At 35.4% G+C, this 27,061-nt stretch overlaps 1 pseudogene; it reads left to right on the top strand.

Moving 5' to 3' along the window:
• The first annotated feature begins 314 nt into the window (after positions 1-314).
• LOC119771127 lies at positions 315-4,713 on the top strand (annotated as a pseudogene).
• Positions 4,714-27,061: the final 22,348 nt, after the last annotated feature.

The raw sequence follows: 27,061 nt of genomic DNA, 5'->3' as shown, positions 1-27,061 counted from the left end.
CGGAACCCCTGCGCCCCTTCTGTGGAACCGGATCTAGTGGTGGGTTCGGTGCCGGAGGTGGGTCCCGGCACACCGCAAAGAGAGGAGTCCTCGTCGATGTCGACCAGCCAGCCAGCCAGAAATCCTAGTAGTCTGGTGCGGGCGGTCGCCGGAGTTAAATGGTTCTCTCGGTTTCTTCTTCTTTTTTTTTCGGGGATAACCAACAAATAACGAAAATCGCGTAGTTGGCGCTGGCCCGAAATTTCCCCCACGAAAATTTTTGGCAGAAAAGTCATTTATCGATCCTGCCGTGAAGAATTCTGCGGTGTGTGACCATGGAGGTCATCGTCGAGGATGGCCATGATCCTGCGGGAACCATGGTGAGCGCTCGCTTCAGTGTCAAGGGGAAGAGGGCCCATGGTCAACAGAAGAAGGAGCAAAAATGTGACAAGCCGGGAGGGTGATTTACGCGCGTTCAGATTTCGGTTCAGTGACTTGGCAGGACCGTGGAAGAAACGGACAAAAGAAAAAAAAGGCGAAAGGATCAGCGCGTTATCGCGAAGAAAAAAGAAGGGGGGAAAGGGAAAACAACGGAAAATTTTAGTGAAAAAGGAAAAGGCTACTACGACTGCACTGAGCAAAAAAAAAAAGGTCGACGACGACGGATGGGCTAATCGATGTGGCACAGCCAAAATTAGCAAATCAGCATAAACATTTATTAGTGGATTAGTTGGGGGGAAGCTATAGTTTTGGAGGATTAACGAAAGAAGCAAAAAATACGGTGGATGGATGAAGGATGATGGTCGGGAAGGAGGTCAATAAAACGGATTACTGCGCGCGAGTCGGCCACAAATCATGGCAATCCACGATTTCGGACGAAATCTACATACAGTGGACTCTCTGGCTGTCGATCTTCTCGATATCAATATTGCTCCAGCTGTCAATGAAATTTTCAGTCCCTTCAAGAAGATTGCTTTGATTTAACGTTCTATAATTTGATAACTCCCTCTCTCGACGGTCCCTTCAATATCGACAACGAGAGGTTCCACTGTATATGAAAATGAGCGTTTTTGGGGGAGTTTGCATGCTTTGGCGTGGAGAGGGGAAAAACGAGTTGCTGAGACATTCTTTGAGAAGAGTGAAAAGTGAATTTGATTTGTTGTACTCAACTTGCCAAACAAATTTCAAAATAATATTTTCGTCTTGAAAATGATTTTTTTTATTGATTTTATTTGAACAAAAAATTCTATTTGTTTATTTTTTATTTTTTGTTTTGTGTCCAAAATGAAATGTTAAATTTACAGTCAATAAATTCATGTTAAAACTTGATGATATCTCATATACACTATATACTGGAAATAAGCATTTTCCAACGTTTTTAATTCATTCTTTTTAAATCAAATTAGGGAACTTAAGCCCTTAGTTTTTTCAACCAGAATTATTGTTTTTTAATAATTTTAGAAATTTTCTATGATAAGTCTGTGAATTTATAAAAATATAAATACATTTTTTTCTTGATTCGATTATCTGAAGTTTCGATTATCCGAAGAAAAAATTTGCCGAGGCCTTCGATTAATCGAGTCTGGACTTTATTTAAAATAATAAAATTGCAAAAAAAAAAAAATGATTTTTCAGTTTAATTTCCACGAGGGAATTTAAAAAGTTCGTCACAGTTTATAGGTGGTTGCAACAAAATTTATTACAAATAATAGACCTGATTTTTAGAAATCAAGGTCAAGGCATAAAGAAGTGCTTGACACATATTAAATTTTGAAAAGTAATTCTCGAGTTTCGCAAACAACCTTTTTATATTTCAATTTTGAATTAATGTGTCTCTTGACTATTTTAAGATTTAGTTTTAGATTTTTGAAAAATGTTTTTTTCAATATTTTTTTAAATATGTTCAAGGAGACTACAAAATGCATCTTTAGCGAGTTACCGGAGTTACTGGTACTGGAGTGTTTAATATAAAGGTTTTTTTCTGCATAAATTGAAATTATTGCAAAAAAAAACAAACTAGGGGAAGAGCATCTAATTCCAGCGTGCCTCTAATTTTGGCAGGTCAGAACTTTGACATTCCATTGAAACTAATTAAAAGCGTTTTCAACTGAAATCGAGTGATAAATAGCACAATAAGAAATGAGCAAGCAAGTTTCTATCAAAAGTTTTGCAAAAATAGTTGTTTAAATAGTGAAAATCAGCCAATTGGATGGAGTTAGGAGCGAGTGTTTAACCTGCCAAACATACGAGAATTTCCCCTACTTTTGATTGATTTTTTTCTAGATTTAATTTTCAAAAGGTCCTAATGTAAGATTTTCAATTTTTTTTTTGAAATGCTGAATTTTAAAATGTTGGTCAGGATTTCTAAGACAGTATCGATTGTAAATTTGATTTTGCATAATAAAATAAATTTTGAATTTTACTAGGCAATATTTTCAGTTTATTTTTTCAAAAATCATATATTTTTTAAAAAAAATCTATCTTTTTTCATAATTAAAAAAAATAAATCGTTCTATATTTTTTTTTTCCAGCAAACTAACTATCATTTGAAAAAAACATTTTTCAAAAAAATCTTACATGTAAAAATCATTTTATATTTCTTCTTTTTATTCAAAAATCTTTTTTTAATTCATATTTTCTTAATAATCATATCTCCCCCAGTGAGAATTTTGGACAAAAATCTTGCTTGGCCGCTATCACATTTTGCACCATCCTAAACTCTATCGCAAAAGGCCTTGAAAACCCAAATAAAAAAGTACACATTTTGAGAATTCAACTCAATTCTTAAAATTCTAGAGAAAAATATTTATAAACATGTGATAGGAATCATTTTTTAAGTATAATTTTTAAATTATAGCAATTAATGAAGATTTATGCTCTACAAAATAGCCTAATCCTAAAGAAAAAAAAACAGCGTATTAATTGCTTTTTTTAAAAATAGGAAACAAAAAGCTCAAACCCAAAACTAAAAAGAACCAATTGATTTTAACTGATTATATGACTGATTTAAAAATGTACGGTTCACGCAGTAGAAGGTCACTTTTTCAATAATATTAACAATGCAACAACTCAAACAATTTTGTTTTGTTTTATTGAAAAGAAAAGTGATCACAAAATACAGGGTGGCCACTCAAGCTGGAAAAAAATCATCAAAAATCGGGAAAAAGTCGGAAATTCTAGATTTTTTGTCAAAAAGTCGGGAATCCCAAGCATACTTGTTTGAAAGTTATTTTCCAACTCTTGCTTAATTTTGTAATATTTTGTACAATTTCCGAATTTTCTCAATTCTACTTTTTTTTAAATTTTATTTTTTTCCCTTGAATATTTCAATCTATTTGAAAATGAAAAGTGCATTTGACAAATATTTTCAGAATATTTTTTATTAATCAAAAGTTAACGCAAAACTTATTCAAAAATAAACGATTATGTCCATTGTAAAGTTATGATTCTGGTTAATTTTTGTCACAATGGTTTGGTTTTTTTGGAGTATTCAAAATGTCTTTTTGCAATTCCACTGCGAAACTATCAACTTTTCCTGTCCTTCTGGAGAAACGAAACGGCCTACTTCTCCCTACCAAAAATAACAGAATGGGAAATTTATACCTTTCAATAACAGTGCTGAAAAGTTGAACTTTTCAGCACTAGTATCGAAAAGTAACAATTTTCAATATTGTTTTGTTTTGAACGATGAATTTACTAAACACATGAATGTTTGACATAAAATTCCATTAAATAAGCGTTTTTCGGAATTGCAAAAACTGTTGTAAGCAGGAGTTGGACACTCAGCACGCCGTGCGTGCACGGCGTTCCACACCTCCACACACTTGACGCACTCTCGCGCACCATCGCGCACCATTTTGACACTCCGAATCAGAGAAAAAATGGAAAACATGGCAACACTTCCAGAAACGTCAAATTCATCATTATTTACAAACAAACTAGAGAAGGAATCGGCCAGAAAGTGCAACCCGAGCGTGACCTGTCCCGGTTCCTACGCTGGTCCTACATCTGCATTGAACGCCACAAGGCGGCTCTCGCAGACGCTGGACAGCACACCGGCCAGCAGCTGTTCAGCTGCTCAAGAATTTCTGTCCGGAAAACTCGTTCGTCAAGATCCAGCGTTTGAAGGCCAAGGCCGAGGCAAAGGACGCCGGCAAGGAGGCCCCGCCCGCCAGATAAACGAACCGGCTGCGCCAGTGTGCCAACAATTTTGTCAAGCTAGTCGAGCAAAAGAAAGCCCAGCCCAGGTCATTTAGCACAACGTCGCCTCCATTGAGCTGGTGATTTATCTGCCGGCCCTGTGCCACGAGATTGGCATCCCGTACTGCATGATCAAGGCAAGTCCCACCTCGGAATGCTCATGAACCGCAAGATGTGCACCTGCGTCGCGCTCACCCAGGTCGAAAACTCGGACCGAGCCAGCCTCGGCAAGCTAGTCGAAACTATCAACATGTCAAGCCCAACTTCAACAACCGGTACGAGGAGTTTCACAAGCACTGGGGAGGGTCTACTCGGTCCCAAGTGTATGGCACGCATCGCCCCGCCGCAGGCGATGTGGTGTTCAGCGAATGCGTAGAGGACCAAGGAGAAGGAAGAGCACTTCGACAAACCGTACATCATGTTCCGGATGCTGTTTTCATATCATCTAACAATTTTTTCTCAATCATAGCCTTAAAATATATCCCAAATTTAAATAATCCACACGCAGGTTGTTATTACCGCTTATCCCGTTACATCCGCAAAAATAAACCAAGTAAAAAGAATTTGCGAGTTTTGATTTATTTATTTATTAAACATGCGCATCACAACGACCGTCAGCGGGAACAACGGGGAACAATTCCTCCGGTTCTATCTCGACGGCCACCGGATTAAAGGTGATCGGAATGTTCAGCTCGGCAGTGGTCGAATTTCGCTCAGCACGAAAATTTGCTTGAAGTGAAGGGAACCAAGCAGGGTGCGGGGAGGGAACGGAAAACTTTGTGGTCACTTGTTATCCTTGTTGATAAAGGGTAACCGCTCGCCAACGACGGTCAATTCCGAACCCGACGGGAGAATTTGAGCTCGGCACGGCTCAATCGCGATCCTCGCACGAAACTTCGGTGCAGATAAAATCCAAAAGAACAGTAGGGCGACGAGTGACAGCTTCCGCCAGGAAGTCAGCGTGGATGTACCCCGGCGGGGTGTACGTGGTCAGATGCAGCATCGGAACGTTGCTTTTATCGGGAACCGTGGTGGCGGCGTGAACTTCATAAATTCTTGATTTTGACATTTCAACATCAAGTGGTGCCAGTTCAGCAGAGAATATGCTGTGACAGGTCCGCGCAAGAATTGAGTGCGCGCACATCCCAGCACCATCGCGCACCCAATTTCACCCTGAACACAAACGCTTCGTCCAAAAACCGTGCGAAGAGTCTAACCCCTTGGTTGTAAGCAACTCGTTGCAAAACTTCAGCACTCGTCGTATTTATTCAACTCGGTAAACCGAATCTATGACATTTTCCCGAAACCCATATTACCGAAGGGACATTTCCCCGAATGACACTTCCCCGAAAAGACACTTCCCCTAATAGTCATTTCCCCGAATTCCATTTACCCGAATTTCCCATTTCCCCTAATCGTCCACATTCCCGAATGCCATTTTCCCGAATGGGCCACAATCCCGAATGCCATTTACCCGATTAGTCATATCCCTGAATAGTCATTTCCCTGAATAGTCATTTCCCTGAACGCCATTTCCCCGAACGCGGTCAAGCCGAAATGCCCGGTGCCCCGGAGCGCCCGCTCCTGGGCACCGGGCATTTCGGCTTGACCGCGTTCGGGGAAATAGCATTTTACAGTCGACTCTCTGCTTGTCAATATCCAAGGGACCGTCGAGGAAGAGAATCATCAGATTACAGAACGATGCAAAATGAAGACTCGATTGAAAATATTTTTTTCTTGATACCCAGCTATGGGAGAGAATCATGGCAACGTCCATCAAACAAAACCAAACTAATGTCAAACACCCTTTAAAGCTTCGTTTCGCCAAGAAAAATGTCTATGCAAGCCATGAAAACTGAAATTATTGACAACCGGAAGAGATTTTTAAAGCAAACAGGGACTGAAGAATTCATCGATAGACCAGAGAGTCGACTGTGTAAGAAAAAAAAATGATGGCAATTTTTATCACATCAAACTACATATAATATTTCTTGAAAGGTTCGTATTGGCCTTGAATGATCAACTTTCTTTTTGGCTTCACTCAGAACAGACGTAGCATTTTAGGGGAAGGGGTGTTGTAAGGTTTGGTACTATTCATTCAAATACAATGAATATTGTTACAGACTATTTTTATACATTCTCAAAACAAATACCTTTTCTTATAGACATGATAATAATAATGCAATAGAAATTTTGTTATTTTTTATGATTCAGAAAACAAACCGTGCGATTTTCGTAGTACAGAACCCCGTTCACACTGATCATTTTATTCGCATTGCTGGTTTGGGATTTGGCGAAAAGTATAATCAACAAAAATTTATACCAGCCTTATGTACCTATTTGTTCGATTTTTGCGTTCTTGAACAAAATTCGAAAAAAATTCCTTGCAAATTTCTCAAAAACAACATTTAATCATGCGGTTGAATACAAATGTTAATTGAACAACAAAAATCTAGTAATTGGGTCCTAAAATTAAGCTTAAATTTGTGATATTATTGTTCACAAGAAAAATAAGCTTTACTAAGTACAATGACCCTTTGTACGACCGCAAAGGATTTAAAAGGGATTTTTAATTCAATTTCTAAAAATTCACTTCACGGCCCTTCTTGGCAGAAAAGCTCCTACTTGACAGCTCGATCCAGGGGGGGCATAGTTGATCCATCGGAAAAATGTTGTCTTGTCAAAAACTTTTTTGCATAAAAATGAATAAAAAAGTTATCAGAAATGGTTTTCAATCGTGTTTTTTACCGTTGTTCATAAAAATTGACAAAGGGCTTTACTACCCAATTTACAACATTTAATCAACAGTGAGATCATCAGCATACCCGAAAAAGCTGTTTGTTCGGTAAAATTGAGAAAGAAAATAACTGTTAGTCATGGAAAAAGGCTTTAGCGAAAATGATGATTAGGGGATATGCAAATTCGAGTAATTTTAAATTTAAATAAACGGCAATTGGCGTAAGTGTCATTTCGGGGAAACGGCATTCGGGGAAATGGCCGATTAGGGGAAATGGCATTCGGGGATATAGCCGATTAGGAGAAATGATATTCGGGGAAATGGCATTCGGGGATGTGGCTGATTAGGGGAAGTGGAATTCGGGGATGTGGCCAATTAGGGGAAATGATTTTCGGGGAAATGGCATTCGGGGAAATGTCATTCGGGGAAATGAGCTAGACCCCGGTAAACCTCGTTAGATAAATGTACAACTCGTGCTGAAAAAATCTTCTTTTTGCAACTTGTTGCATAAACTACTATTTCACAAATATTTTTTGTTTCAAAATGTTTCCTTTGATTTTTTTGTGAGTATAAATTACTATAAATATAGCATGATTTTCAGTTCATTGAAAACCTAAATAATGAATAATTCCAATCGTTGAAAAAAATAGAAAAAAAAATTCAACATGAAAAAAATGCACAACATTTTGTACAAAATAAATGGTAAAACATGGAATTTTATCAAACTGATTTTCTATTAAAAAAATAATAATAGTAAAATACTGACAACTAGATAAATCAAAATTCATTCAAAAAATTAATATCCAAATTTACAAAATTTAAAAGGTAACGTGGTAAAGAAATTTTTTAAACTTATTTATAGATAATTTTTCTAAATTATTTGAAAGGATAATAATAGTTACCATGGATAAAGTGTTCTTTTATTTAAAATAATATTAAACTAAATATAGACTACAATATTAAATTCAGTTATCTCTAACTTTTTGCCATTTCCAGTTGAAATAAACATTGAAAATATAAGTATTGTTAGGCTTTTTTTTATTTTTCAAAGACTTATTGTTTATGTTTCTACCCTGAATCAAAATAATGAGGGCTTCTATTTTTGAAATATTTTTTGAAAGTATTTTGCGATAAGTTTTTGTTGCTAAACAAAATTGTTAATTGTTTGATTTCATTAAATAGAAATAATTGTTTTTTTTTTCCAGTGGTCAATAATGCCTTTTTGTTATAAAGAGTGTTATGTTAGAAATCATTTTTTAAGATAAAAATGCCTTTTATATGCATTTCTGGAAAAGTCGGGAATTTGAAAATGGAATTTGAGTGGTCACCCTGAAAAATATGAATGAACGATTTGTGAAATCCATTAGGTAAATTTTCCTTTAAATAATCCTTTAATAAAACTTCTGAATATATTGGAATAAGATGTTATTTTTTAGTATTATTTTTTTTTTTGAAAAAAAAACAAAATCAAAAAAGCAAATTTACTAAGTGTTGTAGTCGATTTAACAGAATAATTAGGCTAAATTATAACCTTGGCGTATTATTTTGGATAACACTTCATTTATTATACAGATGCAAATTTAATTTTAAGTTTTTGTCTCTCGGCTCTGGTCAAAGACATGGGAGGAGGAAAAATCAAAGATTTTAGGCCATTTTTTTTAATCTAAAATTTACAAAATATCAATGAATTTATGAAAATATTTTTACCTAAAACTTTGCTCTGGTGGTTTCTTACATTTTTTTATTTGGTTAAAAATACACAAATTCGATTTCACAGGTTTTTTTTTATGAAATGTTAAATATTTGAACTTCTTTTTTGTGCTCCCTGTTTTTTTTTAATTTTAAGGGAGGAAGGAGCAAAAATTTAAAGTAAAATTTGCAATGAAGTGTGTAATGTTCGTAAATAAAACTTCCTTTAACAAAAGATGAGCCTTTAAATAAATTCCATTAGATCAATTGACTTACTTATTCTAATTATATTGAAAAAAAAAGTTCCAATGTTTGATCAAACAAAATTTCTCAAAGAATTGTTTCAGCTTCAACTTCATTCCAAAAAGTAAAAAACGATCGAACAAAAAAGCAGCTCGCATTCCTCAAAAGTTAACCATACTTAAAATTCCGTCCGTGTTTCCAGCAATTGGCAGCCGATTCTGGCGGCGGTGGCGTCGGCGAGATAAAAATCTCCAGAGCAAGTATTTCCCAAAGTGTGTGGGATCATTGCTGGTGCACAAGCAACAGTGGGTTGAGTTTGAGAAGGGACGACGACGACGACGACGTGTTAAGTAAAGTGGAGCATGTTGCGCGTCGCTGCTGGGGGTGGGTTCTCCCCCCAACCCCCACTTTGGGAGGGGGTGGCACTTGGAAGGTTGTTGTTGTTTGTGGTTGGTATTGTTTTGGCAAGGATTCAAACGAGTTTTTTTTTGTAATTGAAATAGTGGCAGGACATGACCTGCAGACTGGTTATTCATTAAGGGGAATTTATATTGTTGAATTATACTTCGAACGTGGAGAGAATAAAACCAAAAGTAATTTGATCAAACTTAAACCACTTTTGATCATAAAAACAGCCTCCAAGAGAGGCTGTTATCCAGTGGATATATTTAGCCCATCAATCGCTTTACGGGGGGTTGATCTCGATTTGTGCAAATGTCTATTTTCCGCATTTTCCCTTGCGCGTGAGACAGAAGAGGAGGAAGCTTTTCCCAGGATCCAATCTCCGTGCTCTAAAGTTCACCTCCTACATGTTGTGCTTGTGCTGTGTGTTCCGTATCTTGATGTTATTTCTGCCTCAAACTCGATTTTATGTGGGTGTATACTATATTAGCACGCGATCTATTATTAGGATGACAAAATCACACCGTATTCATGGCGATGCATGCGCTTGCAGAAGGAAGAGATGGAGAGTGCTTAAAGCATCTCCCTCCATCCGTGTGCCATCCGGAAAAAGCAGGGGGAAATCAAATAAGGATCTGTTGTTTTTCACTTTCCTGCTTCAGAGTGAGAAAAACCAAGGGAAATAGATGGAAGGAAAACGAGCTAAACTTATGGCGAGAATGAGCAAAGTCGCGTTTAACACACTCCTGGCCTGGCTTGTAGAGTTTCTTCCTTTTTTGATGCTATTTATAGTGGCGATTTGGTATTTTTTTTTGTTTAGCGTTATCTGTAGGAGCAATTCTCTGCAAAATCAGCATTTCAATCGATTTTAGGATAAAAAATATCAAAATGCATATCGTTTTCAATAATTAGTTACTCAAAACAGCACTTTGTCCCTAGTCCGAGGTCGAGGGGAAAGAGGGCTGAAGCAATAAAATAAAAAAGAATATATGAAAATTTAAATTATAAGCCACAACATTTCATTGTAAAAAAAACACGGTACGGTTAATTTTCAATCATTAGTTTTCAAAGATACGGCAAAAAAAAATCTGGCGAAAAAAATCTTTTTGATCTACAGTACATCGAAAAAAATTGAGCTTAAAAATTAATTTTGAAGAAAAAAAAATCTTAAGTTGAAGCCTTAATTTATTGTATAAACTGAACTAACACTTATTTCCGTAAAAATATAAGTGAATGCTTTGATACCAGTACAGTTTTACTTCTGCTTCATATCAACAAAATATTTTCAAATTTAGTGAATTTTGTTTTGGCTTTTTCCAATCTTTTTTTTGTTCAAAACTGAACTTTAATTTAATCAAGTTTTTACTACAGTTAGGATTATACATATTTTCATGGGCATAAAATTTTAAAAATCAATTCAAACCTCAAATTTTAATGTTTTTATACAACATGACAGTTATGTGACTGTCAAAATTCCTCTAAATATCAAGGAATTAATATATTTATATTCCTCGAAATCCATGTATTTTTTCCGCTTCGGTGCCTAAAAAAATAAAATTTGACATTAGCCTAAAAGTGCATAATTCGATTTAAAGTGCGAAAATAAACGTTATTGAACTATTCCTTTAAAATTAAACTAAATTGTACACGTTCTTTGTTATAATATTTTAATTCTTAGCAAAATTTATTTATTTTAACCTCAGATATTTTTAAAGGAAATTTCAAAGGGGGTGGGGAGAAATCTTGTATATTTGCATCGGCCTTAAAAGAAACTAATTTAGAATATGTACAATTTTTTGTCTCCTTTTTTTATATTTGTTAACAGTTTTGCCTTCCTCACTGAGGTAAGGCTATAATCCTGCTCTAAAAATGAACTTTCTATTAAAAGCTCCTAGACCCACCTTCATGTATACATATCTACTCAGAATCGAAAACTGAACAAATGTCTGTGTGTGTGTATGTGTGTGTGTATGTGTGTGTGTGTATGTATGTATGTGACCAAAATTCTCACTGAGTTTTCTCAGCACTGGCTGAACCGATTTTGATCGAACCAGTTGCATTCGACTTGGTTTAGGGTCCCATACATCGCTATTGAATTGTTTGAAGTTTTGATAAGTAGTTCAAAAGTTATGCATAAAAATGTGTTTTCGCAAATACCCGGATCTCAATTATATGCATGTAAACGATGTCCGGATCCATCATCCGACCCATCGTTGATTACGTAATTGAAAGGCCTTTCCAATGAGTCCAAGACATTGAAGATCTGGCAACCCTGTCTCGAGTTATGACCACTTAAGTGATATTTATGTACTTTTTTGAAGCCGGATCTCACTTAAATGTATGTAAACTATGTCCGGGTCCATCATCCGACCCATCGTTGGTAAGGTAGTTGAAAGGCCTTTCCAATGAGTACAAAACATTGAAGATCTGGCAACCCTGTCTCGAGTTATGACCACTTAAGTGATATTTATGTACTTTTTTGAAGCCGGATCTCACTTAAATGTATGTAAACTATGTCCGGTTCCATCATCCGACCCATCGTTGGTAAGGTAATTGAAAGGCCTTTCCAATGAGTACAAAACATTGAAGATCTGGCAACCTTGTCTCGAGTTATGACCACATAAGTTATACATTGTGTTCTTTTTTCTGGATCTAAAAAAATGATGAAACCACTCATATACCCATTTTTGGTCAAAAGTGAGGAAGGCATCAACCACATAGGTGGATTAAGTTAGTTTTATGTGTATTTTTATAATTTTTGTCAAAGTATCTTAAAATAAAGGTAAAAAAGATATTACATATTTTAAAATAAGTTTGAAGGCCCAAACTTTAATTTGTATTTTCCTAACTATCAAAGATAGCAATATCAAAAATATTTTGAATTTTTTTTATAGCCCTATCGTGAACTAGTGTACTAAAGACTAAAGTCTGATAATAGACAGCATTTTTTGATCATTTTCTGGCTTGGAATTTGGTTAAAGATTTACTAAATGTGTTGTGCTCTGTATTTGTTCCTAATTGATTTCAAATGTTATTAGGTGTCTTAAAAAAGTGTAAATAATCCTGTGTTTACCATCTTTTATTGCAAAGCATCGAAAAGGTGGTTTTATTATCTTCAATAATTCGGATTTGTTTTGATAGATTAAATTATTGTGTCAATAACTATTCTTAGTTTTCCTTAAGGCATTAGCATTTTTGATTTGCTTTTAATTGATTTCAAAACAAATGCAAAAATTTTTAAACTTTTTCAATTTTATTTCTTTAATTTTGTTTTTATTGTTTCTATTACAAATTATGAAAATTTGTGTTTTTTCGAAAAATATGGTATTTTGTTAACAATTTCAAAACGATCTACATTTTCAAAAAATATATTCTAAGTTAAAGCATTGAAAATTTAACATGACTTGGTTAAATTAATCAAATTAATCCATTATCGTTGTCCTCAGACGATAATATTATTGACGATAATTTTATCGATTAACAACCTTGTGGGTTTGTTTCTAATGGATTTTTTTTCCACTGAATCCGAATTTTCTTTCAGATTTTTCTCGATTCGTCACAATTTTAATGCCCTTTTGAAATATCTAGAGTTTTTTTTTAAAAAGGTCCAATGAACAAAATTTGAATTTCTTGCTTCTTGGGTGTTTTAGAATATTCTTTGCTTTTTGGGTGTTTTTGAATACACTTGACTCAAGGTTATAAAAGGATATCGTAATTTTTTTATGGTTTCTGATTCTTGTATGGAATATAATAACCTTTTGAAAAAATACATTTTTTTAAAGTTTCGTTGAATCTCAGTGGCGATAATAGCTATTTCCCAATATTCTTCTTTCCCAATCATCTCTTGATGGAAAACTTGCATGGGGAAATTATGAATTTTTTTACACATATTTTATAAAACTTTTTTTTTTAGAAAAGTGAGAAAAATACCAGCAAAATTTTTAAAAATATTAATGTTTCAAAAAGTTAACCTTCAAATTGGGACCAATTAGAGCAAATCTGGAAGGAATCTGATGTAGCGGGAAAAACATCCAACTTGAAACCATATTTTAGAATTTTAGACAAATTTCATTTTTTTTTAAATAGTTTATTTCAATACCTTACCTTACCGTCACTTCTTTTCTATTATAAATTGGCATTTCATTATTTTAGATTGCATCGTTAGGCGATCTTAAATGAATGTTTAATGTTAATGAGTTTAATTAAATTGATGGAACTAATGTAATATCCACATTTTTTTTATCTGCAAAAATCTGGTTTAAAATGCATTTGGATAAAACTGTTGTGATTGAATATTTACACCCAAAATTGGGTCCTAAAATGAAGCTTAGATTGCTGATATTATTGTTTACAGCGATAAAGCTTATTTTTCTGAGTACAATGACCCTTTGTACGACCACAAAGAGTTTAAAATGGATTTTTAAATCAATTTTGAAAAATTATCCTCGCGGTCCTTCTTGACAGAAAAGCTTCTACTTGACAGCTCGTTCCAAGGGGACCATAGTCGATCCATCGAAAAAATGTTGTCTTGTCAAAAAAAGATTTGCATTAAAATTAAAAAAAAGTGATCAGAAATGGTTTTTAATCGTGTTTTTTACCGTTGTACATAAGAATTGACATAGGGCTTTAGTACCCAATTCAGAATCGAGATAATCGTTCTCTCAAAATTTATTGAGGGCTCAGTGCCAAAATCGATAGAATAATGGTACCAACTCACACCATCATAACAAATGAGTTCATTCGTTAGTTGAATCAATAAATCTCCAACAAGTGTCATACATCGACTTCTGACTTCTCCATGGTCACTAAGCTGTGGTGGCCGAGGCGGCTAAGTCATTGGATTGGTTTGTCAAAGGTCTCTGGTTCGATTCCCGTCGTCGACACTTTTGGTTTTTTGTTTGACGGATGAACTTTTTTTGCAAATGAACCTCGAGAGAATAGTTCTATCGCCCATCTCGAGCTGTGTTCTCTGCGTCCGTGAATGGTACCACTATTCTCTCGACTCGAGACCATCATTCTCTCGTACTAGCGCTGCCAGTTTTGGGTGTACCACATTTTCTTTTAATTATATTGGATTATATATTTAAAATAAAAGTAATACATTTCTCAATGTCAAACGAATATTTTGCAGAGAATTGCTCCAATCGCTTCGGAAATCACATTATCAGCTCTGGTTTCAACTAACTCCTCCCCTTCTTCTCTCCTCATAAAACAGCTATGGAATATCCCATGTACGAGAACAAAGCATACGTGACTGATGGGTTTACTCACGGATGCTACTGGAAATCGAGCGGCAAATTCGAGTTCTACGCTGATAACAATCTGATCCATCAAAACTTCGGAACGAAAATGAATCATCACCACTACTCGACGACGACCTCCTCCGCAGGAGGAGGAGGTGCGAATAACAGCAGAGCCAACAATACCAACACCACAAACACAAACAACTACAACAACACCAGCGGCGTCCCGTACAGCGACTCCGGGGGTCGTTTCTACCCTTCGGGCACGAACCGGTCGCGCAGCGTCGACCGCAACCCGGACTCGGACTATTACGGCCGGGAGCAGTCGCAACCGGTGCGGGGTTCGTCGACCATGTCCGGGTCGGACGGGGCCATGCGGACGAGCCGGAAGTTGCCGGCGGTGGCGAAGAACGGGAAGCGCCAGCTGCCGCCGGTGCAGGGCGGCCGGAGTAATTCGTCGCTGGACGGTCCGGACTACCGGATGGCGACGCAGTCTCCCACTGGACGGAGGTTGCCCGTGCCGCAGCGGAGTATGAGGGGTGGAGTGGGAGGGGGAGGAGCGGGTGGTGGGGCTGGCGTTCAGCCCCCGTTGATCGACAACTTTAACATCGATTTGTCGGTGAAGGTGGGTTGCGGAAGTTGTCAAAGTTGATGTTTTGAGTGAATGTTTGTTTTGATTTTAGGCTCGCAAGAGTATCTCCGGTCCGATGGACGAGGACAGCTTGAAGCGGCTGACTGGGGGGCCCGCCAACATGTTCGGCAACTCGATCAACTACTTCTGCGATCTGTCCCAGAACAAGGAGAACTTTATGACCCGGTCGGCGTTCTACATGGGGTCGACCATGAGTGGTCCGCACGGTGGAGCCGGCTGCGACCAGAACATGGACATGGACAATGACAATGACTCGGAGTATTGCTACAGCGATTTCATGGTCACGTCGCAGATTACGCTGTCCGGGAGGAAGATCAAGAAGTTGCCCAAGGTGGGCGCGCAGGCGCCGAAGACTTCGCAGTCGATGTCGCACTTTGGAGGAGATCCGAGCATGGCGTCGTCTATGGCCCCTTACAAGGGGTTCAACGATAAGGATCCGTACCACAATCCGCTGTACAGCGATACGGATTACTACAATGACGAGTACATGTCCGACGGGTATCACGAGCCCAGTCGCGGCTACGGATCTGGTGGAGGGAACAGTGGTTATTCGTCGTACAACGACGTCCACGGAGATATCATGATGAACGGGGCGGAGCCCCGCAAGGCGAAAAAGATGCTGCCGACGGTACAACCGAAGCCAAAGAGCAGCTACGACCCATATCAGGGAAGTAAGCAGCAGCAATACCAGCAACAACAGTCGACATATCCAAACTCAAGTTATCAGGACGAACGCTCGTACAACGGGTACGACAACCACGTGGTCGAGAAGCGCCACGAAGCGGTCACCAAGGGAAGCTTGATGAACGACCGGGTCAGCTCGCTCAAGAGCAGCCGGAGTCGGAGCACGACTCCGGTGTCATCCAGCAGTAGCAGCAACGCGGCATCCTCGGCGAAGCAACTCCCGCCGGTGACCTCCGCCAGCAACAACGCATACCTGGACAGCTACCAGGGCTACGACGCGATGAGTCACGTCACAATCAGCACTTCAGCCAATCAGCAGCAACCTGCAACCAGTCAGTATTCCAACAGTGTGTCGACCTCCGCACCGACCCAGAAACTGTTGCCAAAGCCAGTGCCAAGTGCCGGAAAGCAGCAGCAATCCGGAGCCGGTAACAATTACCTGGCCAGTCCGGAGAAGAAGCCCCCGCTACTCCGGCGGTCGCCGGAACTGTCCGATCCGTACGACACCCACCTCGATCCGTACGATATGGGCCCGGTGAGCGCCAACAACAAGTCATCCGCCCACCACCGGGAGCCGGACCCATACCTGAACGATCGCCGTGGCAGCTCGTACGGGGATGTCCATCGCAATGACCCTTACGGCGCCAATGCCAGTGCCGATCCTTACGATGTCCATCTGGACGATCCGGACGCGGGGGCGCTCCTCCGCGACCTGGACCTGGAAATGCTCGACGACGGACCAATGCAGCTGCCGGCGGGCGCCCTCAAGAAGGCCGGCACCGCCAAGGACGCGAACGCGGCCAAAAAGCAGCTGCACTTTTTCGACGAGCGCGAGGAGTGCTTCGACGAGGAGCTCCAGCAGCTGGAGCACTCGATCGGCGAGAAGCAGTTCCAGCACCAGCTGGACCAGCTGGATCCGGAGCCGATGATGCCGCCACCGGCGGTAACCACCGCTTCTGCAGCCATGGACAAGATCGACCCGATGGGGGGCATCAACGTGACGGGGATCGACGCCGTGCAGGCGGACATTAGCAAGGACATCACGCAGCAGCAGGCCCAGGGCAAGCGGGAGAACTTTAACGCGCGCGACAAGTGGCTGTGGGCGTACGATCAGATCATCAATGTGAGTACCCGGAATGATTTGCATATTTTTAGGTTAAGATTAGAATAGAATGGAGGTTTCAATTAGACAATCTTAAATCTAAGCTGGCTTTGGTTAAAATGTTCAAAAGCACGTGGCGCGAAACGGGTATGAGAGGAAGTTGCATGCAATGTTGAGTGCAAGTGGGTGGTAAGTGGGATGAATGGAATGGATATCTTGGATGAATGCGAAGTCGGTCACGTGCTGCTTACTAAATGCTGTCATTTGTGCTGTCAAATCGTAGCGCGCGCGATTTTTTTTACCGGTGGAATTGTGAGAATTGAAACTTTGGAAATTGAGTTGAGACTTTGCAACCAAGTTTTGTCTTTAAACGTTAAAAAATGCCCATGCATATTTACAATGTCTTGCTTGAAATAGGCAATGGCCCGTGAAAAGCAGCTGATATCCCGTAGAAAATTGAAAATTGGTACTTGACTTAAAGATTTTGAACTTGAGAGCAATTCTATACCAAATAAGGATTCGGTTGTACCCGACTTTCTCCCTTAGAAATTAAACTTTTTAGGAGTGTTATCCTAGATTCATATAAGCCATTTTTAAATATATTGAGTCAGGTGCACTCGAGAAATGCATTCGAAATGGTTGTAAGTAATTTAAATATTTTCCTTTCTCGTTATTTAGATATTGCTGCATCGTATAATAAAACGGTCATATAAACTTGCAGGAAATTTTCTAGACTCTTAGAAAAAAAAACAAATAGATTGAAAAACAAGTGGAGATTGCCAAAAATGTAAATAAACCCTTATTCAAATGCAAGAAGAAGCAAAATAAGTTCATAAAAAAAATCATTTACCAAAACAATGTTTTGAATGTTGGTCTAAACGTCAAAATTTTCAAAAATTTGTCACATAAATCGATTTTCCAGGCAATTTTTCCTTAAAAGTTTCCTTATTGATCACTGTGCTAACTTAGCACTGCTAAGTCTTTTCCTAATAAAAATAAAGCGGATTTTGGAATATTAGAAAAAATGTGGTTTTTACCATTTTTAGATAGTTCTTGGTCCTTTTCCAACGTTAAACCCAATTTTTCAGTTTTGAAAATATTTATACCGATAACCCTGCCCTGCCTGAAATTTTTATACATAATTTCACTTTGATTGGCTTTTTCCCACCACTTGGAATCCCCTCGGTCGTTCCGAATGAACATGAGAAAAAGCAAGAAAGTCTAGCTATCAACTAATTCCACAATTAGGTTTTACGTTAGTTTTTTTTAGTTTATAAATTTGACAGCTTGGCTGCACTGTTTACATTTTTTGCACGTGTTTCTCAGTAAAAATGTGTGTGCATGTGCGCTCGTGACGTCACGCTGTAAAACCTAATCTCGTTTTGTCTAATCGACCACATAATCAAAATGGCGTTGGATAACGATTTTTAATGTCAACTTAGTGAAGCAATTTTTGGCCATTCGGGACTTTTGATTTAAATCTACCCTAGTAACAAGAACGTTATCTTACGTCATCTAATGGATGCCCGTTGTGCTCTTTTGTACCAAGCCTTCTGGGTTTACTCCTTAGGTTGAACACACGGGAATTGATATACGAAAGTGTCTTATTTTGTATCGATTGAAAAGAACCCCTTTAATATTCTCCCTGAAATTCAAGGGACAACAAAATGCCATTAAAGCTTGTTAATTTGACTGAATACCGAGAACAAACTGATTTAAAATTAAATGTACTGTCATCAGGGGATCATACAAAAATGCAGAAATTTGTATGACCCGATTTCACCCCCCCCCCCCCTCCCAGCCCCTATGTCACCGTAATAACGGTACAAAAAAAATTTTGTTTATTTTTAAAACAAATTGAGTTTTATTTACAAAGATTAAAAAAAAAATTGGACATAAAGTATGATTGCTGATGACAAGGAACGATTAAGCTAATTTTCTACACTCTTCTAAATTTTATTTTATATTTATATTATATTTCAAAACATTTCAAAATGTAAATAGAAATATGATTCGTTTTTAGGGGTTATATACATGTAAATCATCAAAAATGTCAGAGGTTGGTATGAGCACAGATTTTAACTTTTTTTAAAATCTTTTTGCAAGGCATTAACTTATACATTTTCATCTATTGACAAAAATGGATGTACCATTGCCGAGATATAGCAACTTTAAGTTAGCAGTTTCAAAAAAACGGATGCCACGATATCTCAACACTGCTTTGACCGAATCGGCTCAAAGTTTTGGCGAAGACTCGTTGAATTAAAAAAAAAGATAAAAATCCTTATGCATTGTTTCCAAATCAAGTTCCAGCACCGAAAAAGACTTGAATAAAATAAGTTTATGAGTAAAAAAATCCTATACAGACTTTTCCAGAAAACATGCAGACTATAATTTGCAGCAATGTGGCAACCGGGCGTTTCACATCTGGCGCAACTCTCGCACGTAAACGAAAAGATCCGGCCTTTTGAGGTTATGCAAAAATCACCCTTCTTTGTATCTACAAAAAAACTTTTTCATGGCATAACTTTAAAAGTACTTCACTAAACAGAATAAAATTTGATAGGGTCTTAGGGGACCCCAAAACGAACAGAATAAGGCGGGTCCGGCCAAAATCGGTTCAGCCAGTTCTGAGAAAATCGTGTGAAAAATAAATCATGTCTACACACATCCCCACAGACATTTGTCCAGAATTTGATTTTGAGTCGATAGGTATACGTGAAGGTATATCTAGGAGTCGTATTTAAGAAGTTCATTTTTCGAGTGATTTTATAGCCTTGCCTCAGTGAGGAAGGCAAAAATCAGAAATAGTTTTCTGATAAAACCGTTAATTAATGTATGCTATAATTAACATCCCCGCTTTCAACATAAGCTGCCCCTTTTTTCAGTGCCATAATGTCAATGATGTTTTATCATTTTGTGATATTTTACAGATTTTAAAGAAAAACTGGGTAATAAATTAATAAAATAGCAAAAATAAGTTTGAGAAAATCAATTTAAAATGTCAATCATTAGAAAAATATCAAAATCAAAATATACATCAAAATATACATGCCTTTTGAGAGAGGTTTCAGCATTAAATTATTAGTAGCCTCAAATTTCCTCCACCATTGTTTCCCCTTTCCCATCAGGTCACCATCTTTATTGTATTGATATGGCAAAAGATAATCATTCGTCTCCATTTCGCCCTCCACCACTTTTCCACTCTCCCTCTCTGGCATGCCGGCAGCATAATAATGCTGTGCTGTCTCAATTTTATGCACAATGATCGCCCGGGCATCATCACAACCACACCACCAGGTATCATCTCTTGGGGGAAAGTAGCAAGCAAAAAAAGAAAGCTCTTTCTCTCTTTTTGTTCGCTTTCGCCATCTTCAGGAGACACCAGGACCTGCCCCTAATAACAGCCATAAATCGTAAATGTTTCATTAACAATCAACCGCAAGCACTGCGCGAGAACGAAAAAAAAAACACAAAAATTTCCATTCCAGTCACGTGGATGCGTTTGTGTGAAGCTGGGTGTGTGTGTGTCACCCCAGAATCCCGGAGAGTTTATCAAACGAGTACGGTGTAAATGTCATTTTTTCCGTTTCCGTTCACTTTTGGGTGGAATTTTTTTTTTCTGTGTGGAAATGTGCGTACCTTTTGTGGAAGCACATCGGGCAGATAAATTACTTTGGCACGATTGTCACTTTTGTGTGTGGTGGTGGTTTTGCAGGGCGGATGCGGATTAAGCAATCAGGTGTGTGGGAGTAGAAATGAGCTTTTGTGATAAGGAAGTATGAAATGCGAGTTTATCACTTTACACGTGGAAGACAGGGCTGATATTACTGCACGTGATACAGATTTGATAGCAATTATTTAAAATGATTACTTGAGATTATGATGAAGATGGGCACGTTTGTCATGTAACCTTATAAATCTACAAAATCAAATATAATCTTATTCTATGTTTCCCAAGGAAATCTATTTTTTCAAATTCAAAGTTACATTAAACAGGTAAAATCACAAGTCGCATAATACAGAGAAACCTCTTTTTACGCGAAACGCTACGTTTTACTAATTTGTCGATTTCTCTGGAACGACGCAACATTTTTGCAGTCTTTTAAAGTAGTTTATGCAACAAGTTGCTAAAAGAAGATTTTTTCAGCACGAGTTGTACATTTATCCAACGAGGTTTACCGAGTTGGATAAATACGACGAGTGCTGAAAAAATCAAGTTTTGCAACGAGTTACTTACAATATTTTTTGCAATTCTGAAAAAAAGCTTCTTTAACGGAATTTTATGTCAAACATTCATGTGATTAGTAAATTCATCGTTCAAAACAAAAAAATATTGAAAAATGTTACTTTTCGATACAAGTGTTGAAAAGTTCAAATTTTCAGCACCCATTTTAGTGCTGAAAAGTAGAACTTTTCAGCACTATTATTGAAAGGTATCAATTTTCCATTCTGTTATTTTTGATAGGGAAAAGTAGTTTCGTAGTTTCGTTTCTCCAGAAGGACAGGAAAAGTTGACAGTGGAATTGCAAAAAAGCAATTTGTAGGTTTTATTCAGATCTACAAAACGCTTTTTAAATGTTTTTAATTCCGTAGGAAATTTTCAATAGGGCTAAACCTTGGATGTAAGCTAGTCTATCCCATTCCTACTCATTTTTCGTCATATAAAGTCGGTACATTTGATGATCAAATCAATACAAAAAAAAATAATTATACATCGAAAAAATAAATAAATAAATGATCTATCTGGGTTATTCAAATTGCTACAAAAAAAAAAAAAAAAAACAAAATGGTAGCGATAGATGACTTCTTTTGAGTCTCTTAACTCTAATTTTAATTTGAAAAAATAAGAAAATCGAAAACAAAAACAAATATTCTGTTTTCGATTATCACAAGTTTCTGTGCTGTGCTTCGGATAATCGAGTCTGGTCGATGTACAAAAATCTGTATCTTGGAAAATCTGTATCTTTTTGATCATTTTGGTGTCTTCAGTTAAGTTGAATATACTTTAGAGTCTTCAAATTGAAGAATAGCCACGCAAAATAATCCCAATTAAAAAAACTTTAAACTTGAAAAAATAGTTGCAACGGCCCTAATTAAATTTACAAAACACATTTTTAATTTTCTACTATTGTAATGTTTAAGATAACGTAAAAAGGAATCTTTTCAGCAATAGTTCAGGCTGCGAAAAAAAATTGGTAATGATTTCTCTTAAAATGTGTTTTTAGGAAAATATAGAAGATTTGATCGAATATTTCATTTCATCTGGATTACAACTAAAATTTACTATCGAAAATGCACCCTTTTCAAGTTAGTTAGTTTCAAGTGGAGTTTTTCTCATTTTTACCTAAGGCCATTGCAAATTTTTATTTAAAGTTTTTGTCCCCTTTTTAAATAAATCCCCAAAAATCGGGGGCCAAAAAAAATATTAATTTGAAAAACTAATTTTTATTTTAAAAAAAAACTAGTACAATTATTTTTATAGAAGAGCAATTCTCTGAGATTTCGGTCATTCATTTTTTTTTGTGTTTTTTAATCCAGCTGGTGCCTTCGGTATGCCCAAAAAAGCCATTTTGCATCATTAGTTTGTCCATATAACTTTCCAAACAAATTTGATAGCTGTCAATACAAAAATGATATGTGAAAATAAAAAAAATACATATCTTTTAAAGAATTTTTTGATCGATTTGATGTCTTTGGCAAAGTTGTAGGTATGGATATATACTACACTGAAAAAATATGATACACGGTAATAAATTTTTTGGTGAAAAAAACTATTATTATTTTTTTTTATTTTTTGATATTTTTTGGGGGACATTAAATGCCAACTTTTCTGAAATTTTCAGAATGAGCAAAAAATCTTTGACCGAGTTATGATTATTTGAATCAATACAATTTAAAAAAATCGAAATTCTGGTTGCAAATTTTTTTCAATTTCATTTTTTGATGTAAATCGAATTTGCAATCAAAAAGTACTTCAGTGAAATTTTGATAAAGGGCACTGTTTTCAAGTTATAGCCATTTTTAGGTAACTTTTTTGAAAATAGTCGCAGTTTTTTTTTAAATTAGTGTTTGGAGCTGAGAAAATTCTCAACATTTTGCTTTTTTGAACTTTGTTCAAACGTCTCACCCAAACAACCCACCATTTTTTTACAATGTTAAAATATGAAACATTCGTGAATTTTTCCGATCTTTTCGAAAACAATACTTTCAAAATTTTCAAATCAAGTCTAACATTTCAAATAGGCGTAATATTTAATGTTTGGTCCTTTTGAAATGTTAGTCTTGATTTAAATATTTTGAAAATATTGTTTTCGAAAAGATCGAAAAATTTCACGAATGTTTTTTTTTTGTATTTTGGAATCGGAATAAATATTCAAAAAAAAATCTTAAGTAAAATCATTGATATTTCGCCAATTTTTGGTAGTAACATAACTGTAATAATGTACATTTTGCTTCAATATTGAAAAAAAAATATTTATTCAGCGTACACAATGTACATAAAAGCATCAAAATCAATATCATTGCCCAAAAATCTCGCTCAAAAGTCCCAGACTCCGCACCGCCTGCTGCCATTATAATGTCACACATCACCTCCACCACCACGTGCCGCGTTGTAAACAGTTTGTTTTCATGTTTCACCAACAAAAAAATAAACCCCAAAAAGCGTTTGCAAACGATCGGTTTTTGTGGCCGGGAGAACTCGGCGCTGATTCACAAATCGACAGTGTTCGAATTTCAATGCGTTCGTCGCCGTCGTTTGTGAATAATAAAATTATATGGCGGTCAAATGGCGCTCGAAACCGCTGCCATATTGGCGGGGTTTGACGTTTTGTCGTGCAACAGTCGTAATTTTCCTCGTACGCAAACCGCAATAATGATCGGTATCGGCAAAGTGTTGGTGCGCTGAGGGAGTGAGAGATTACCGATTCGTGCCGAATCGGACTTGATTCGATCTTTTCACTACTTTTTTTGGTTAAGGGTCGATAATTCAACTCTCTTCCCTTGAGAATTGCGGTCTTTAAATCAAATTTGTGTTGAAAATTTGCATTTTGCGACAAATTTTCACTGGAAATTGAATTCCCCCTTTCTTCTTCTTCATTTGAATACATTAATCGCTGCTCGGTGGAACTTTCCAGACTGTGAAGTGATTTCGGAATAATCCATAGTCCCTTTGGAGATGTTACCAACACCAACATCAACACCAGCAAAAAGAATCTGGTGTGGAAAACTTTTGCATCAGATTTCCATCCAAGTAGGACATGAGCTTTGACATGTGCCAGCGAGCGGAAGTTTTCTTTTTTTTTTTGCTTCCGAGAGACTACACAACATTCTTGTAATGGTGTTCATATTTTTCCTTGTCGGCGTCTCGTTTTGTCGGCAGAGCCTACTACGTACTAAAATCGCTGGAATTCGTCGCCAGCTGACGACAAACGACATTATCTGATAACGGAGACAATGAGCGGGAAAAGTGGATGGTGGGGTGGGGGAATGGTGCTGAAAAATGAAGCGGAAAACAATGGAATGATTTTTCCCCGGCCTCTGTCGCTGTCTTTGTCGAATAAGACAAATGCTTGTTGGGAATTAGTTTTTTTCTGTTGTATTCAGATTTTTGCTCTTGGAATGGTGTAAAATATTAGGAATTATTTACGGTTTTTTTCTTATTTAAATGATTTTTTTTTTAATTTTTTTCATTTTTACATTTTTACATTTTTACATTTTTACATTTTTACATTTTTACATTTTTCATTTTTACATTTTTACATTTTTACATTTTTACATTTTTACATTTTTACATTTTTACATTTTTAAATTTTTACATTTTTTACATTTTTACATTTTTACATTTTTACATTTTTACATTTTTACATTTTTACATTTTTACATTTTTACATTTTTACATTTTTACATTTTACATTTTACATTTTTACATTTTACATTTTACATTTTACATTTTTACATTTTTACATTTTACATTTTACATTTTTACATTTTTACATTTTACATTTTACATTTTACATTTTTACATTTTACATTTTACATTTTACATTTTTATTTTACATTTTACATTTTACATTTTACATTTTACATTTTACATTTTACATTTTTACATTTTACATTTTACATTTTACATTTTACATTTTTACATTTTACATTTTTACATTTTACATTTTTACATTTTTACATTTTACATTTTTACATTTTACATTTTTACATTTTACATTTTTACATTTTACATTTTACATTTTTACATTTTACATTTTACATTTTTACATTTTTACATTTTTACATTTTACATTTTACATTTTAATTTTACATTTTACATTTTTACATTTTTACATTTTTACATTTTTACATTTTTATTTTTATATTTTTCATTTTTACATTTTACATTTTACATTTTTACATTTTACATTTTTACATTTTTACATTTTTACATTTTTACATTTTACATTTTTACATTTTACATTTTACATTTTACATTTTTACATTTTACATTTTTACATTTTACATTTTTACATTTTTACATTTTTACATTTTACATTTTACATTTTTACATTTTACATTTTTACATTTTACATTTTACATTTTACATTTTTACATTTTACATTTTACATTTTACATTTTACATTTTTACATTTTTACATTTTTACATTTTACATTTTACATTTTACATTTTACATTTTACATTTTACATTTTACATTTTACATTTTACATTTTACATTTTACATTTTACATTTTTACATTTTACATTTTACATTTTTACATTTTTACATTTTACAAAACAAAAATGACAAAATGACAAAAATGACAAAAATGACAAAAATGACAAAAATGACAAAATGACAAAATGACAAAAATGACAAAATGACAAAATGACAAAATGACAAAACAAAAATGACAAAAACAAAAATGACAAAAATGACAAAATGACAAAAATGACAAAAATGACAAAAATGACAAAAATGACAAAAATGACAAAAATGACAAAAATGACAAAAATGACAAAAATGACAAAAATGACAAAAATGACAAAAATGACAAAAATGACAAAAATGACAAAAATGACAAAAATGACAAAAATGACAAAAATGACAAAATGACAAAATGACAAAAATGACAAAAATGACAAAAATGACAAAATGACAAAAATGACAAAATGACAAAAATGACAAAAATGACAAAATGACAAAAATGACAAAAATGACAAAAATGACAAAAATGACAAAAATGACAAAAATGACAAAATGACAAAAATGACAAAAATGACAAAAATGACAAAAATGACAAAATGACAAAAATGACAAAAATGACAAAAATGACAAAAATGACAAAAATGACAAAAATGACAAAAATGACAAAAATGACAAAAATGACAAAAATGACAAAAATGACAAAAATGACAAAAATGACAAAAATGACAAAAATGACAAAAATGACAAAAATGACAAAAATGACAAAAATGACAAGAATGACAAAAATGACAAAAATGACAAAAATGACAAAAATGACAAGAATGACAAAAATGACAAAAATGACAAAAATGACAAAAATGACAAAAATGACAAAAATGACAAAAATGACAAAAATGACAAAAATGACAAAAATGACAAAAATGACAAAAATGACAAAAATGACAAAATGACCAAAATGACAAAATGACAAAAATGACAAAAATGACCAAAATGACCAAAATGACAAAAATGACAAAATGACAAAATGACAAAATGACAAAAAGACAAAATGACAAAATTGACAAAAATGACAAAAATGACAAAAATGACAAAATGACAAAAATGACAAAAATGACAAAAATGACAAAAATGACAAAAATGACAAAAATGACAAAAATGACAAAAATGACAAAAATGACAAAAATGACAAAAATGACAAAAATGACAAAAATGACAAAAATGACAAAAATGACAAAAATGACAAAAATGACATTAATTACAGTTTTGACAAATTTGACAAATTTCACAAATTTGACAATTTTGACAAATTTGACAATTTTGACAATTTTGACAATTTTGACAAATTTGTCAATTTTGACAATTTTGGCAATTTTGACAATTTTGACGACTTTGACAACTTTGACAATTTTGACAATTTTGACAATTTTGACAAT

This window comes from Culex quinquefasciatus, chromosome 1 (genome assembly GCF_015732765.1).
Source record: "Culex quinquefasciatus strain JHB chromosome 1, VPISU_Cqui_1.0_pri_paternal, whole genome shotgun sequence".
Classification (NCBI taxonomy): domain Eukaryota; kingdom Metazoa; phylum Arthropoda; class Insecta; order Diptera; family Culicidae; genus Culex; species Culex quinquefasciatus.
Note: the sequence above shows the minus strand (reverse complement) of the source record. Positions and strands in the feature narration are given on the sequence as shown.